This window comes from Gasterosteus aculeatus, chromosome 6 (genome assembly GCF_964276395.1).
Source record: "Gasterosteus aculeatus chromosome 6, fGasAcu3.hap1.1, whole genome shotgun sequence".
NCBI classification, from domain to species: domain Eukaryota; kingdom Metazoa; phylum Chordata; class Actinopteri; order Perciformes; family Gasterosteidae; genus Gasterosteus; species Gasterosteus aculeatus.
The window spans coordinates 12,429,923-12,435,922 of NC_135693.1; positions in this window are offsets into that span (position 1 = coordinate 12,429,923).

Consider the following 6,000-nt stretch of genomic DNA (forward strand, 5'->3'; position numbering starts at 1 on the left):
GGGCAGCTCTGAAGTTCAGAGGTCAAGACTAAACCCTCTAACTGGGAGGATAATCAGTGGCAGGTGGGTCCACACTTCTGCTGTTGCCCCTCACAAACCCCTCCTCTTCTTGACTTGACTTGTGGCAAAATAAGCCCCCACCCCTTTACATCCCCCCCATATAGGCTGCCAGTGCTCTTGACTCCGGCGCCCGTTAATGCACCTGAAAGAAAGAGAGAGAGGTGGGGCGAGGGAGTTGTAAATTGGGTTTGTGGAGGGGACGGAGCAGGAAGAGAGGCCTGCATCGCACCAGTTCTGGAAATGTGCCATCCTTTCATACTCACTGCCAGGACACATATTTACAAAACTGACCAGTGGGAATCTCTGGAGACGGTTTCACTGAATGGAGCGTGGACTATAGGACCATAGGCCCGGGGTTAAATGCTACAAAATAGAAATACAATAAAACAGACCGGAGCAAAGAGAATGAGGGCTTGATTCTCTTTTTTTTTTCACCCTCCATTCACTCATCCCATATTCCATTCCAGGTTCTGCTTGGTGGAGAACTCCATTGTGAGCTTGTGAATGGGAGACTTTGGGAGTGTCTCTCCTTCTATTAATTAGGACTGGCCAGCGTTTCCGCTCCCCTGTGAGCCCCTTCATTATTATTTCTTCACATTCTTTAACAAAAGTTAACCCCATTCCTTCGCTCACACTTCAAAGACCTCTGACAAAGATGCAGTCTCTGGTGACAATAAAAGCTTTAATTTTAACAGCACCCGAAAGCTATTCCCGTTCAAAGCAAATATATTTTTTGTAAAAACAACAATGAAATGAATCAACTTTTGTGGCAATAAGCTATGGCGTTAAATCCCTGACAAACAAGCTATTTATTACGAGCCCTCGAATTATTTGGTGGAGGGTTAAACCACTAAAAGATGACCCACGGACGCTCCACAAATATACCTTATTGAATTACTTTGAATCACAGAGTACACACACACACACACACACTTATGGAAATACCAACCAAAAATACACCTCCCCTTCATCGGCACTGAACATCCGTGTGTAAAGAAGTCCTGGGGTGCATTCTACCACTGCCCAGCAGGCATCCCTTTGCTGGGAAAAAAAATCACTTTGCCTCATTAGCTACACACACTCTTAGTTTGTCACAATGCCTTTGCTTGAGTCCTACTAACAGAGCCCCCCCCTCTTCCCTTTCTCTGGGTGGAGACTTCGGGGGCCAGAGGCACAGTTTGGGTGAGTGAGGCCTTTTCTTTCTAACCCTCTCCTAGCTGGTTTAAGGGTTGTAATTATCTTTTGCTGGGGGAGGCTGTAAATTGGATTAAAGTGGAGGGTCTCGGCTGAGCGGATCACCCACCCCCCCCTCTCCCTCACACCCCCCGCTGCCCCCCCAACCCCTCCCGCCTCCTCTTCCCCCGCCATCTCCCCACTTGGTGGGCCACACGCTGATAAAGTGCGGAAAACCGGATTTGGATTCAGCCTCAGCATTCATGGCTTCCTGCTGGAAAAAATGAAATTTTCTAACAGAAGGGGCCAGTGTGCCTGTGGTATCTGTCAGTGTGGTGTATTTCATCTGGCCTCACTCTTCCAGAAACACCATTACCTACCTTATCAGTGTGAACCTACTCAGCCTGACTGGACGAGGAAGCCTGGCCAACCGCTATCCATAGAGCCTCTGACCTTCTCAGCGCTGCAGCTCTCTCCAGCGCTGCGGCGCTGGATTAAAGTCTATTTGATTTATTTGGCAGCTATTTATTAGGGATTTACTGGACGATGTATTGTTTGTTACTGTAAATGTGTGAACTAAAAATAATGCTAGATTTACACAATTAAGAAGCCAGGACAACTAATATGGCAAATTATACATAGAAACACATTTCATATAGAGGGAATATAAAGTCAGTTAACATCAAAATTTGAGGGACAAAGTAACAAAACCTGATAGGGAGAGAAATGACTTTTGGGGGGCTGAAGTTGTTTCCTGGTGATCGTAAAATTCTAATCCTGTCGAGGAATGTCTCATGGTCTTTACGGATTGCTGGGATACTGGTGCGTGAAATGGCAAGTCTACCATTCCAACTGATGTGAACCCTGTTTTCACTGGGATTGCAAAAGCTTTTACAACTCATGGCAGGTGCAGCATTTGCATTGAATGGACTTGTCTGTGGAGATTGGTGCCCATGACTACATCTGAGTCCTGCGTGATTAGAGAAACATCGCCCTTCACTTTTACATTTTTTTTTTAGCCTAGGCTACATTTATTTGCGTGGGATTGACACAACGACACCAGCAAAACAAACAGAGAGGCAATAACTTTGCAGTGAAAATACCATTGTAGAGTCGATATTGCTTCTTTTCTCCAAATTTGTCAGCAATATAACACAACCCAACACACAATAACAATGTAGAAACAACACATTTTCTAAACAGACTTATTATATATTTAAATTCAGAAAGGTTGCATTATGTGCAATTATACTTAAAGTACTTTACATGACCTATATCAATATGAAATATACCTTTACTAACAAGACATATAATGGGATTTTAAAATTTGACACATTATTGATATAACTGCCAAACATTACAGCATATGAAGTAGTTGAAATCAGTTTAACCATCCTTGACTCTAATATGCTGGTCACATATTAATACATCATTATTATTTCTACAATAGTTCTACAATTCTGCATAAAAACACACCTTCAAGTTATTTTCCCCTTAAATCTTTAAATACACTTTAAATGACTAAATCTTCTGTACTTAAGTAGGTCCATTCAGTATTTGCACATCATGTTAATTGTACCTTTGTTGCTGTCATTGCTATCTCCTGTCAATTAGCTGGTGAAAAATATTTCGCAGAAAACACTGTGACATTTATAAAGTAAAAAATAATCAATGATGCTGAAATGGAACAAATATATAAATGCTCAAAATTTCTCTTCAGGTAAAAGTTTTAAATCCCTCACTTCCAAACCAAATTTGTGACTGGAGTAGGTGAGGTAGCGTAAGGGTTTTCTCAGAGGTAATACCAAACTAGGTTGAGTGGTCCCCTATTGCGGGTATAATGACCTGAAACCTGAAGAGCAATGAAAGAGAGTCTATTGAGGAGAGTTTTTCCATTCACGTAAAATGTCAATGCATTTTCCAACAGACACTTACAAGGGATCAGTGGACCCTCAAGTGTTCATGAAGAAAATAACCTTTCAGTACTATACAGGGATGCTGCTCGCCTCAGCCATTCCGCGACCATAACACATCTAATGATTTAACCAAATAGCTTTGGCATTTTAGGAAGATAGAGAAGAAAAAAGGAGCCGTAGTTCAGAAAAAAAGGAAAACACTAGAAAACATCCGTTTACTCATGCCTCCAAGCAATCTACATGAAATGACTGAGCAAAAGGCCACACAGAGTGCAATCGAGTAAGCCATCCTGCTTCTTGGGTTTTAGTTACCAGCGCGGAGGTGTTTTTCACGAGCCGCCGCAAAAACAGAGCAGCAGTTATCTGGGATGTTCTTTTGATGTTTCTTCAGCCTCCCAGCATTTTTCCTGCTCGCAGCCACCAAGATAAATGGGTGGGAGTGCTGTTGGTAGAAGATTCCTCAAAACAGTGGGAGCTCAGGGCCGTTACTCCGAGTGTTTGTCTAAGATATGGACTGTTTGTAGTACTCCCCACTCCTAATTCATTTATTATTGCACACAAGAAATATGGCTGGGAAAAGTCCATTGTACATCATGACACCACCTCCCTTTTGTTTTAAAGTATTGGAATTGGTTAGCTTTTTTATCATTCAAATCATTCTATGACTTGTGAGTGAATTGTATTCAGTGATGGATTAAACAGAGCGACTGTGTCTAATGACTATGAAAAAGACCATTTACCAAGCATTATTATGAAAAGACATTGGCAATGAATTAGAAAAACAACTAATGTCTGCAAATGCAGCATTTCATTTGTAACTTTTAATGGATTTGAAAACCAAATAAAGTTGCATTGATAATCGCACATCCTCATAGTCGACACAGTGAGTTGATGCTTTTATTAAGGACATTGTGTACAAAGGGGCTCTGCTAATCCAGCTCTGTGTGCAAATCACCCACATATTTAGACCGGATATGTGGTAGCAAATGAGGGCATTCGGTCTCTGTGTTTATTTGACAGTATTCAGAACCTCCTTTCATCTTTAATTTCCTGCCGTGCCATCTGAAGACAAAGATCAAACAGGGGACAAAGTGACCCTCCACGCTCCAGACTCCTCCGAGGAGAGTGAGGCACCCCCCCACTGTTCACTCGCTCTGACCCTATCTCTCTCCACTTCCTCTGCACATAACCCTCCTCCACATGCTGGCCCCTTAAAAGGTAAAACTTTGCAAAGCCGGGTTGTCCGCAGTGAGCCTGTTCATCCTGCGTCACTGATTAGTGATTGACTCGGGAACCATTTGTACACCCGCAACTTGATTCTGTCATTGACGAATACCGTGTCACTCCCCGAAGTTTAATGTTCCGTACAAGCCACCGTGAATCTGTCACGTTGACTTAATCTGCTTTTAATTTGTATTTCGACTTCTTCTGTATCTCCTTGGTGTTCACCCTTCAAAACGGCCATTCAGTGAGCCTCTCCTTTCTCATCAGAAAACTCTGATTGCCAATCTGCGCGATCCATGTCAATCAAACATCTGTTCAGCGTTTTGTCCACTGCTGCACCTGCTGACCTCCAAGTGACCTGCGAAATAAGCAGCGAGGCGGGTAACTACAGGAAGCAATTTACCCTCCCAAAGCCACTTCAGAATGGGAGAGCCAATCCGGGCTCTTTGCAGAGTGTCCGTTTTTTTTGGTTAAATGTACTTTAGACCTGGCTTTTTATGTTTGATTTTCTTTCTCTTTAACGGCACCCACAGAGTTACATTGGCAAAGGGGAGGTGAGATTTCTCCCCTCCAAATGGATTGCAATTTCCCCCCATTTAGCACCTGAAGGTAATTAGCTTGAAGAGATTGCAGAGTGAGAAACACGTTCATGGAACATTAACTCTCGCACATTCTCCAGTTGCAGGGAATTAATAGGAAAGATTAAAGTTGAAAGAGAGCAAATGCCATTAGCTCACAAACCCCTTCTCTCGGGCTGCAACCAAACCATGCTAAACCAATGCCGCTTTTAAAATACCCCCCCTCGTGATTTTCACCATGTTACATTTATCGTTTCACGGGAGTATTTGTGTGCATACTTGATGTGTCTGTGCTGCACAGAGGCACAGTAGCACAGGCTTTGTCCCTCACAGTAATGTGTAATGTGTAATGTGGTGCACAGAGCCTACCTCAAAGTAGCATAGGTGCAACTTCATTATTGTCTTTTTTATGTCTGAACATGCAGTATGTTAATGACCAGCATGGAATGTAGTAAACTTAGCAGCACGCTAGGTAAAATGTAAACACATAGATAAATCAGAATCACAGCAGATTTTGATTTTACTTTTTTCCTTAACTTGTCATGTCCCCATTGCTGTGTCTTCTGGGCTTTTTAAGTCTCTCTATGTGTATCTAATCATTTATTTTCATCTTACATTGAGTTTTCGTTCGGATATACTTTTCTCCACTTATTTGCCCATTTAGCCATTCATCCATCAATCTATCTACCTTAAGGGGATAGAGGAGGAGAAGGCAATTGGCAATGAATTTTTAGAGGCCATCCCACTCACAGATTCCATCATTGCCTGAAAAATTCTGCAAGGTAAAAAAAAAAAAAATGAAATTGAGACATGGTAGAATTTATTGCCCAGAAAATTCCATTCTACTATCTGATTTGAAAAGTCCAGTCCTCCTAGCTTCAGAAAATCTATTTCCCCACATTTTAATACCCCGCGTAGCAGTCCTCATAATTCATTCAACTGTGTTAAGCTCAGTTTTATTAGATCTGAAACAAATTTTGGTGGGGATCTTATAGGTCATTAACCATGGAGTAATTTTATCCTTGTTTCCCTAATGATGCCATAATGGT